Source organism: Nylanderia fulva, unplaced genomic scaffold (genome assembly GCF_048542155.1).
Source record: "Nylanderia fulva isolate GAGA-0341 unplaced genomic scaffold, ASM4854215v1 Scaffold2, whole genome shotgun sequence".
NCBI lineage: Eukaryota > Metazoa > Arthropoda > Insecta > Hymenoptera > Formicidae > Nylanderia > Nylanderia fulva.
This window is the reverse complement of record NW_028190263.1, coordinates 6,825,862-6,839,088: the sequence shown is the minus strand read 5'-3', so window position 1 is coordinate 6,839,088 and position 13,227 is coordinate 6,825,862.

The window sequence follows — 13,227 nt, the reverse complement described above, 5'->3', positions numbered from 1 at the left end:
TAATCGGGAAATTTATATTTTCGATATAACGATGTCTCCCCACTCCGACCGCGATATAGATCACACGATCGACCGATTCTGCGATTTCGATGTTCGCTTTGACGCTCCTCGCGGCTGTATTTCGTCCCGACATCGCGAATGACTGCGTACTGTAAGCGAGCGTGAAAACGACTACATTCTCGCGATTCCGCGAGTTAAGGCACTGCGGTCCAATTCCGAAATTCCGAGTTCATGTTCGAATCAAATGTGATTTTCGCATTGCATTCTCGGACGCTATAGTTTCTGTTAAACGTAACATTAACACTTGCGTGTAACGAATATATATAAAATAGCCTTGCATAAATATGTTTGTCACTAATTATTAACGCGTATATTTTATTGCAATATTAATTAAATAATCAATTTATCATGCGCAACAGTGTTATAAATTGCACGCAGACTGAATAACACGACCGAAAATAATAGAGAGAGGATCACGAAAATCCCCGATTAAATCCTCGCAATAATCGAAAGAAGACTAACAAGCAAGGAGCTTGTCGAAAAAATATACGACGCTGTGCGCGAGAAAAGGGAAACGAGTCTCGGCCGAGTTTTGTTTACGAAACACGGGAGCGCGATCAAATAACCGCAGCTCGAATTTCTACAAAAATTTAAGAAGCGATAGCTCCAACGAAACAGAAATAATAAAAAGTAATATATTTTAGTATTTTAATATTTTTCTCAGTGAGATTTTCGCCACGAAAGTCATTCAGTTATTATTATAGAAGCTTGAGAAATAAAGGACTTTATTTTTCGCGTGCAATTATATAAATTAGCATACATATACAGAGAAATATTTGATAAAAATTTGATATCATTATTTGTCTCTAAATATTCGTACATTATTATGATTTGGTTGGTTATTCGAGAAACAAATGATATTTTTAAACAATAATATAGTTTATTAAATAATAATTAATAAAATGTTAATAATATAATAAGAAAATTGTGACTAACAAGAAAATAATTCTTCGAATAAATGTACAAATATTTAGATATGAAATTTACGCGCAAATACATATACCTCGACGCATGCAAATTCACGCGTTAAGGTATTTCTAACCTCGTGTGTACAAACTCGGAATCCCGGAATTGAACCACAGTGCTCTAATGGAATTGCAAGTTGAGAGGTTTAATAATGTATAGTGCGCGGTCGGGACGGTTGTGGTGTAAATTCAATCGCCATCGAGCGTCGTGAGATGATTTTAAGTTTTTGAAATCAAATATAATACAATAATATATAGAGAAATATTATTTACAAGTGAGCATGTGTAATATACTGTGCGGAGAAAAGCATCAAACGATTGTCATATCCGTAAGTACAGCATTAACGTAGTTTTGTAAAATTAACCTATACGCCTGCCGGCTCTGATTAAAGTGAGTATTAATAATTATCAAGTAAGAATTATAAAAATTTGAATCAAAGATTATCTGAGAATAAATGTAATATCAGGAGTATTGAGAAAAATATAGGGTGATTGTTAATATATTATGCAAATATGTTATATGTCATTAGTAAAAACTAAACGATAATTCCATCAAGTAAATTCCACGCGACCGTAATTTCAAATATTGTTAATAATTGATCAATAATAAAGATTAAATAAAATTAATATTGTCGAGTGAAAAATACATAATTATTTTTAAATTGATAATACACAGATAATTGTTTTTTAATTAAAGTTTGCATTAAAAATTGGAATTAATTATAATATATATTTTTTCTCAAAATTTTTATGTTTTAAAATATGTCATCAAAATAATGTCAAAAAAAATTTCTATATTATTTTAAATATATTTTTATATTTAATAAATATTATTGTAATATTATATATAACGCTGATTATAATATTTAATAGTATTATATAAAACTTGCTCGAGTTTCTAGCTATGCTAATTTTAAATTTGACGGTTCTTTCACAGAGAGAAGTGTAAATGTTGGCTTTAATTATACGTTGAGCGAAAATTCGCTTAATAGATGCGTATGTGCACTGTATTTGAATATTTGTTTACGAGATGCAATGCAAAGCGTAAATGTTTTTGCGGTACTTTTAAATGCGCGATCGGACGAAATTAAATCCGAAGGGCACACATGAAAAATATCAAATGTGTAATAATCTTGCGCGTAAAACGTTTAATTTTTTAATATGTTTATATCTTCTTAATAAAATATGTTGTTGAATAGAAATTCGCTGAAATTAGTAATTAATTATATAATATTACTATCGATTCATAATTTTAATAACAGTTATACAACATAATTTATTTATAAAATCAATCTCTAACGTATATAGTATATTTTAATATAATACATACTGTATATTTTAATCTACGTATCGCAAAGCCCTTTTTTAAATATCTATTGTAATATGAGGAAATAAAAAGAAGGAGAGAAACAATTTATAGGTATAGCTTAACAAAATTTCACTGTTCGCGTTTCAAAACCTCTTATCATCGCGGCTGATATCAGCGACGAAGTGCTCGCATGCTATCAATCAAACTCTGTATTCAGACAAAAAAAAATATTGCATCTGCGCCCGGCGCAAGTCAATAAACTCTTTTATCATCAATCAAAGCCCGCTTGTACAAAACCTATCGGATCGGCCTTACCCAGTTATGCAGTTTGCGCGTTCGAGCGCGCACGATCCTAGGCTTTTATCACACGACGTCGGTATCGATAAGCATGACTCTCTCTCTCTCTCGGTGAGCCGATTTTTTTCTTGACACCGCGAATGCGTCAGCATCCTTTTAATTACCGCTTATACACGCGATTTCGCGTGTATCTATGCGTCAGTTGTCAATTTTAGACCGGTCGCGTCGCGTTGTCCGCATATTCGCCGTATAGGCATTCGTTTGCGATTATTGTTACCGAAATCAGATTGCGCGGCAAATGTATGTATGTATATACACCGATATATATATTGTTTACGGTAATGTCCGCGAGCGCATAATCATATTCGCGGTGTCGCGGAAAACCGCCGCGCGCGCGGACGTACATATGGTCCGTAAATGAAATTGGCCTGACCAGGATACCTACGTCAAAATCGATATACGCACCACCGAGGAGTCTCGTTGTGTGTGTACGTGCAATACACATACATGTACATATATATATAGATATACCTGGTGTCATGAATGCCTTTAGCTTCTCTATACGCGCGCGTTTTCGTTTCGGAACAGACGCATCATATCCAGATATTACGTAATCAAAGAAAATATCAATAGGTTTGACAGAGAGACGTTTGACAGCTCGGCAATTGACGTTTGACACGTGCGTCTCTCTAACGCGCGAGAAATAGTACGCTTATATATTATCTATATCTCTGAACATTGTACATCTTTCCCGATTAATTCTTTTCTCCCCAATAAATTTACATAATTTATAACTCTTTAATAGGTCTATAACACAACTCTTTAATTATGCAGTAAATGCATTTATTTATATATACTTTATATTAATTAAACCATATTATATGTATGAGTATACATTATGATAATTAACAATATGAAATAATAATCAATATATTACGATTATCTCTTATTGATATTATGTGAATATGACGGCTATCAGATTCTGTTTTGAAATGATAATATTCTTTTAACAAAATTATCGGAAATAATTATCTGAAGAAACATGTATACAATGGCAAACCATTTTCAATTATGAAAATATAGTTAGACATAATAAATCTACCTTAAATATATCTATTTAAGAAAAGCATTCATGCAATGCTAATGCGATACGTACGTATATATGTATACGTATACGCGAAGCGAGGGCAATTATGCCAGGTGCATGGTGTACAGTGTTGGTATACAGTTTATAAATTACCTCGTAAAAGTGGGAAGCACCGCGGCTCGGGATTATTTTTGCACAGGCCGCGATTCCGCACTCCGATAGTAATCGACGCGACTTGAATTTTTTATTTCGAGTTTCAAATTCACCCGGCAGCACCCGTTGCTGTCGAGGGAGGGAGGGTGGGAAAAGAGGGGTGGAAGAGAGAAAAACGGCCTCTCTCCGCGGGGAACGGGACGTTACATTAATTAACTCGACGAACGCGGTGAATTGCAAAATAATTCCGCTTTTTATTATTACGCGGCACGAACTACGGGTATAAAATCGTTTACCCTTTCCGGTCATCACAATTGCAAAATGCCATCGGTTAACGAAGTCCCGTCTACCATCCGCGTGGCAATGCCGAATGAAAATGTATGTATCTCGCGAATTAACTTAAAATTGGCCGACGTAATTTTGTCAGAACAGCCGCATCGGTGCGTCTAAAATCAGTCGTGAAATAAAGACCGGAAAGTCCCAGCACTGGGCCAATTTCATGGGATGATTTTGAAAAAGCGCCGAGCATACTTTCATCCGACAATCTGTTGGGATACATTAATAATCGTACAATTAAAAATGCTTTTAAGACCGTATTAAATACGTATAAAGCTCCGCTTACTTGTTACATCGCATTCTAGTTTGCTCGGTCTTTCGTAAGTAGAAAGTAAATACAAATGAGAAGAGAAGACAGTAATTAACTTGCTACAACGTATGACGTGACAGTTTTTTTTTCTTCTTTCACGCAAAAATAGAAGAAAATTCGCATTGCGAGGAAAAAGTTCTCCATTTTCCGTATTGTAAAACAAAGGGGACGCAAGGCTTTTCAAAATTGCATTAAATTGCAAAAATTCCAAAACTCTTCAAAGAAGAGACACGATAATTCTATATCGCTTGCATCGAAATTTTTAAAAAATGCATCTCTCGCGAAAATTCTCCCTCGGCTGTCTGTTACATCGGAGACTGCGTCTTACGAAGCATCTGCTATTTCGTAATTGGTTATTATGTACCGTAAACACTCCTACACACACACACACACACACACACACATACATACAACGTTGGCGGGCTCTGTTATCGTTATTGTTCGCGACGTAATTTAATATATACCGGAATACGCTTCGAGGCGGATTGTGCCGTACGTGCATTACGGCGCATGATAATTCCGTAAGCTGCTACACCTGAACGAGCATCATTCTCGTTGATATCACTTTCTGCTCGGATGTGTTGTAGCCACCGGCGCGGCGGCTTACGCTACAAAGTCTGACGTGCGCCTCATTCCATAATTCATATCGTGGATGTCATGCAATGATAAAGTGATATTGTGTTGCAAATTTATATGACACTCGCCCGCCATTGGCCAACGCGTTTAGGTAATGAGATTCACTAAGAGAGGATGTGCAGGAAATACAATTGACGCGTGGGCGGCGGCGACGTTCCTATGATAAATACGGGTCTAGAAACTTGGCTGACGATAAATTCACGCAACTCTTCGCGCGCCCTACAACACGTGTATTTCATTTCCAATTAATGCCTCATCCTGATCCTGGCGAAATATTGCCAGTATAATCGAATATTCCGTACAACACGATACGTGTATTGGATATGACAACAAGAACCGCCTGATAATTTTGCTATCTTTTTTTATTATATACACTAATTAATTTTTCGAAGTAGCAAAATAAAATTCTACAATTGTACACAATTATTATAATTCTGCGACACGAGTGGCGTAGCGATAAAAAAATGATTGCGATAACATATTAATCAGAGGAAATTAATGGCCGGTGTTAAGGTGTTACCTGGTAAAAGAAATGAATTGTTTACCGTCGTATTTTTCTCTGCGCACATATTCCCGTGTAGGTATGTTCTTTTTTTTTCCTGTCGTCCTGCCATTTCTGACGCTGTACAAGCGCGAATCACAAACAAGTCGCAATATGCAGGTTTCACAGGCAGCGCAGTAAAATCGCGCGTAACGTCTGCGTAATTTATGCCGCAATACACACGTGCGCGCACGCATAACGTTGCCAGGTTATATGGAAAATAATGAAATATAGCACGGAAAGAGAACTCTTGCCTATTCATCCTGTCTCGCGCGCATACGTCCTGGAAGGTATCTCTCTATTTCGAATTCAGTAATTATTATATTTATTAATGCCCGCTCGCATCCGACGTTAATATGCAGACTACGAAATAATTATTTTATTCATTCCGCTGATCCGATAAATATTAAATCGCTTCACGGTTACACTCCGCATATTATTATTACTAGTTGATACACTCATTACTAAACAATACTAACAATTTCCATATTTGCACAAAACTTGAAATTACACATATTGCTCTCATGTACGATTTCTCCTTAGATGCGTTTTATTTCATAATTACAAATTATATTTGAATTGCATATAATAACAGTATTAAATATATAATATTAGCGTATATATAAATAATATGAGAAATAATTTTAATATATGCTCATTACATATTTAATAACACTTCTGTTAATCTTGAATTAAAAAAAGTAATTAAATAATTAAAATTAATTTATTTTGCAACAAATTTTATATTTACATATATTGTTATTCATAAATTGCGGTTTGCGGGGATTAATTAAATCATGCTCGAATAATAGTGTACTCGGATAATCCGATTTCAACTTGATTAGCTTCGACAACGATCAGCTAGACGGAAACAAGCGGTTCCTTTGATTCTGGTCACCGGAATTTTGGGGTACGCGCATTCGTTCGTCGTATATCGATTACACAGACTCGACTGTGCGCAGGTCAGTTCGCGTAAGTTCTACTTTCCCTAATTATACTTGTTGCACTTGGGAGGATCAGATGCACACGGTTCTGGTTTTGGCGTCTTGCCAAGCCCTTGACAAATGACGCCGTAATACGGCATGCGTCATCCCTTTCTAATTCCACGTGGAATCTATACCGGAATTGCCGCAAAAGTTTTCATTGCAAACTCGGTTTTACAAATCCATTGAAAAAATATATAGTTTAAAGTAGCTCCGCGTTTATATATTTTTTTTTTATAAAATATAGATTTTTATTCATTCAAATGTAGCATTACTGAAACAATTGTAAAGAAAACAAATTATATACCGAACCGCGTTTCTGCTCTTTAAAAATACATCAAATTTGATTAACTGATGAACTTATGTGTTATTCAACCCCAAATGGCAAATCGAATGCAAGTTATGTATACCATTAGTATTCAAAATATGTGTCGCGCAGCAATACGTGAATAAATGACGCGTTTAATTAAAGGCTAAATTAACGACCGACCTACTGGTCTCTATGCGTGACAATGCGAATTAGAATAGGATTGCGAAGTTTACGCGTGAGTATGCTCGTACTGACATTTAAGCGTCATTAAGCTTTAACTCGAAGCTCCGTAATTAACGATCCTTACACACAGCAATGCATGCTACCGTTACACAAATCGCGGTTACACACAAACGTTAATTAAGAAAGGTTTCACATTTATAATTGATCCCTTGCACATGCACAACGTTATGCATTTTTTTTTAAATAGTTACACATCACAAATATCTTTCATAAGAGCTAAAGATAATGTGACATACGATTAAAAAACAAATTTAACAACAAAAATATTTAATTATTAAATAAATCTCTTATGTAAGAAATTAGAATTAAGGAAGATTTCACATTTATAATTGATCCCTTGCACACGCACAACGGTATGCATTTTTTTTAAATAGTTACACATCACAAATATCTTTCATAAGAGCTAAAGATAATGTGGAGTACGATTAAAAAACAAATTTAACAAGAAAAATATTTAATTATTAAATAAATCTCTTATTTAAAAAATTATAATAGAATAAGGAAGGTTTTACATTTATAATTGATCCCTTGCACACGCACAACGTTATGCATTTTTTTTTAAATAGTTTCACATCACAAATATCTTTCATAAGAGCTAAAGATAATGTGAGATACGATTAAAAAACAAATTTAACAACAAAAATATTTAATTATTAAATAAATCTCTTATGTAAGAAATTAGAATTAAGGAAGATTTCACATTTATAATTGATCCCTTGCACACGCACAACGGTATGCATTTTTTTTTTAAATAGTTACACATCACAAATATCTTTCATAAGAGCTAAAGATAATGTGAGGTACGATTAAAAAACAAATTTAACAAGAAAAATATTTAATTATTAAATAAATCTCTTATATAAAAAATTAGAATAAGGAAGGTTTTACATTTATAATTGATCCCTTGCACACGCACAACGGTATGCATTTTTTTTTAAATAGTTACACATCACAAATATCTTTTATAAGAGCTAAAAATAATGTGGGGTACGATTAAAAAACAAATTTAACAACAAAAATATTTAATTATTAAATAAATCTCTTATGTAAGAAATTAGAATTAAGGAAGATTTCACATTTATAATTGATCCCTTGCACACGCACAACGGTATACATTTTTTTTTTAAATAGTTACACATCACAAATATCTTTCATAAGAGCTAAAGATAATGTGAGATATGATTAAAAAACAAATTTAACAACAAAAATATTTAATTATTAAATAAATCTCTTATGTAAGAAATTAGAATTAAGGAAGATTTCACATTTATAATTGATCCCTTGCACACGCACAACGGTATGCATTTTTTTTTAAATAGTTACACATCACAAATATCGTTCATAAGAGCTAAAGATAATGTGAGGTACGATTAAAAAACAAATTTAACAACAAAAATATTTAATTATTAAATAAATCTCTTATGTAAGAAAAGTATTATTTCTCCGAAAATGAAAAAAAAAAAAACATTTTCCGAGAACTGTCGGTGAAATTTGCGAGATTTAATCGGAATACATGTCAAGCCTCGGTCATTCGATATCCCCTATTATTAACCGCTGCCACGTTCCCCTACATTCACGATATATATATATATATATATATATATATATAATACACAATACTCTGTTCAATACTGGAAATCCACGTCACAATTGATTCGCGCACATATATAGCAAACTCGCGTCGCTCGCGCGCATTCGAGGAATGGGATAGATCTGTTTACCCGCGTATCAACGGTACCTATTATATCGATCCTTATTTGCATGGTCAATAACGGACGAACGTGAGGAAATCTGTGCTTGCGTCCCTTTTCCTCGCCGCGCCGGGAATCGCGGAGAGGATTTGCGTTATATTCGACGCCAAGGGGACCATCGTCGTATGTAGGTAGAGGGTTGAAGGGACTCGTTCGCGAGGCACACCGATAAATCAGAGGGACTGACGACACGAATGTGTATTGCCGTCCCAGTTCGCGAATGGTGTACCCAAATCTACCTTCCGAGAGAGAAATAGAGAGTGAGAGAGATAGAAAGCGACCCGATACAAAATTTCGCGGCATGCAATTCCGTTAACAGTGGAATGCAATTCTCGCGGCTTTCATTTCCTCCTTCGTATGATGGCTCGCGTGAAACGCGATAACACGGTCAAGAGCCTAGGTAAATTGAGTTTGAGTTAACAATTATGGCTGCCGCGTTAATATATGAGCGCAATTACGCCTATTGTGGCTACGATAAATATTTGTTTCAGGATGACAGAAGGCGCGCGTTCAATATATGTAATATGTTTTCCAATTTAATAAATATATTACGTAACAAAAATGTATATAATTTATATTTAAAAGAAATATATCTTTTTTCGTAATTTTATTGTAAAGTATCTGTTTTTTAGGAACAAATAAAAAATGTAGTTGTGAACGTAAAAATGATTTTTTGCAGTATTAATTATTTAAAAAAATCTTTTAATCTTCGTAAATGTATTATAACATATTGTGTACTATAACATTACTGTTGTGTATCATATCGAGGAGTGATATAAATTATTTTTTATTTTAATGTTGGACGCAACAACAATGTTATAGTACAATATTGTATAATACATTTACGAAGATTAAATAATTTTTAAAATAATTAATATTGCAAAAGTAATTTTTACGTTCAATTACATTTTTTATTTATTCTTAAAAAACAGATACTTTATAATAAAATTACGAAAAAAATATATTTCTTTCAAATATAAATTCTTCTTTTCTATTTTAATATATATTTGTATTAGCTGTTATATACTATACACGATTGAATGTTTCTATTGCTTGAAAAAGAAATAAACGTAATATATTTTTTTTTATTATTATTTTATTTCTCTTTTTCCTTTATTAGCAACATTGTTTTAGAATGTTAATTTGTATAAATGCAGAGAATTTAAAATTACCTAAGTAATTTAAAAGCGAATATTAGCCTTGCTAAAACAAGTCTCTTAATCGTTGTAATTAGATTAACCACGCTGCCATCTGTACTTAATTACACTGCAATTAAATCAGCTTTTACTACTGTATTCTATCTTTGAGATAACTTCGATTACTTCTGAATTGCGCTGTTATTTTTCAAGGAATTAGTATGAAAATAAAGTTGCATCAATTTAGTATCAATTGCCTGAAAATAAATTTCACAGCTCCGCTTTCTCTGCAGTAAATAGATATATACGAAAAATAGCACATTCAGCATCAATTTAAAAAAAAACTTAGCCCCACATTGCGAGATATCTCGCATTATTTAACAAAAAAAAATACAAAAATAATTAATTTTTTGACATATCTAAATTTCATAATCAAATTTACACCAAAAAAATTTTCATATATTTTTTCTTGTTCTTCGATAAATTATTTTTGCAAACAATATAGTTTTATATTTCTTGTTTATCTTGTTATGATTTGGCGTTATAAGAAATTTAAATATACATAAATTTATTTACATAAATATACATAAATTATTATAAGCGAGTTGTAAGCTGTCATAAATATGGCATGTTTGGCATATAAGTTTCTAAAGCATTAAAAAAAATTGTTTATCGCGTGCCATTATTTTGAAAAGTATTTGTATCTTACTACAATTAATATATTGATCTCCGCATAATACTATAATTGTGTAATTTCACTATTTATTTTGGAAATAACTCCAACGTATCGTGTATTACAATCATGAATCTTCTGTCACAAGATGCGACAAAGGATTCTCGTATTTTGTGATTATCCACCGTATTTCATTGTTTCTTATCGTGACATACTAACTATGAAATACGTCACCCAGGAGAGCACTGCTCTTGCTTATTATTCTCTCTCTCTCTCTCTCTCTTCGAAGAGAACTATATAGCTATGCAAGGACGTTAATTATGTTTGTACCAACAAGACATAATTCATTGTACTGAGACTCAATTCATTATTTTGTTAAACATAAGTTTTCATTATATTGCTATATAATTTCTATAATGACTATTACAGCGAATCTCAATAAATAATTCTTAATTCCAAATCAAAAGAAAGATATGTAAGTGATAGTAAATATAACCATTATAAATATAATATGTAGCTATTGGTATTGTAGATTAAGATACATATAAAACTTTTTTTTAAGTAGAAAATAATTCATAACAAAATTGACAAATTTTGTACATTTTTACATTATATAAAAGATCAATAGTCGAATGATTAATCTATCTTCAATTAATCTTCGGCGCAAACAAGTTTTACGTCAAGTATATATCTAACAGTTTAATTATGAATTTCAATCGAGCGTGAGAAGATAATTATCGACGAACAAAGAAATAACGCGTATATGCGAGTTCGACACTCGTGTAATTATAATCCTCTGAAACAATCGATACGGTAATTAGATCGCGAGCAAGCAAATATCAGTCAAGCAGCATTGTATTACATTATAATATATAAACAAAAATTATTATTATTATTTAATAAAGTTAAATTTTGAAAATACGACAGATTAGTATCCTCAGATTTAAATCAATAATTTATGTAAAATGTGTGCGTTTTATTATGTTTAAACTAATTAAAACGTTCTGTATTTTCTTCTTTTTTTGCAGCAACATGTTAGCCTTATTTTCTTTAACGTGTATTTTTTATGAATGGTGTTATTCTCGAAATACGTTTTACAAAGTGTAGCGAAATTTTACTTAATACTGTTATTTCACCAAATTCAACTATAAATGCGAATTTTTATTCCTCTCAAATTGAATAACTTTTATATCAGAGATGAAACGATTTATATTCAAAATTAGTTCTGCCTCTCTCTCTCTCTCTCTGCATTATTTCATTTGCATAATATATATTTCGTGTTATATTTAAAAACCTATTATATTAATTGCATATTACAACACACCGGTGATGCAATTTTAGAAAATTGACGAGAAAAGTATTTTCAAAATGTTTACTTTATCCGCAATTGTATTTACAATTTTAAATCGGTTATTGTTAACAGAACACAATACCGGGATACTGAAAATTTTCAAAGAATTTTAAAAGAGAGATAATAAATTTTATTAAAAAAATAAAAAAAACTATTCCTTATTCTCAGACAAATTTTTACAGCCTCAAAATTTGCGAAATAATGTTTTTTAAAACATTGAGATTAATTTAATTGTATTGTACTAGAAAATGAAACCCTTGAATCATCGAGACAAAAATAATTGGATTAATACGTTACGACAGATGATAACAATTACATGTAATAATAGCTAAAGCTACGGAGAAGCAACCAGACGATTACCAACAACTTTAATTAAACCCGGAAACGGAGAACGAGCTTATTTATACGTGGACGCGATACTTCTTCGCGTTGTTGCACCGGAGGGTTGATTGTCTGCGCGACCGGCGGTGGCAGAATGTTACATCACGCGAGGGACAGAGGAGAAACATATCGGGGTCGGAACTGCTGCTAATCGCCGCCGAAATCTCGAATTAATGGCACGAAAGCCGCGCGCGGAATTCGGAATTGGTGGTGCGCAACGCCTAACCCGGCAAAAACGTTCGTCGTGTCTCGTCTGCCGCTCTCATACACACCGAAACGATAAATGCTACTGCGCTCTGGTGCATGTGCCTCGATACGTTTTATGCAAATATCGCAGCTGCGCCGCTATATGGAGTTATCGGTGAATTCACGCATGTCACTGTCGCAGTGGCGTCGAAAGTGCGAAGCTTGCGAGAGTCATTATTATAAATGCGTAAACACGCCTTTTACAAAACAGATCAAATATTTCAATGCTTCTCAAAATATAAAAACACATTAGCGTTCATTAAAAAGAAACAATCGGTGAAAGTGTCATCGGATTAAAAAATAAAAAATGACCTATGTCGGAGATTCAAATTATATTTTATCATTTAGCAAAACTACTGAATTATGATTTTATTATCTCACAGAAGACTTTATGAGATGTAATTAATATATTGCATTAAAGATATTGTATGTATATTGTATGTGCTTGTATTCAAGAAA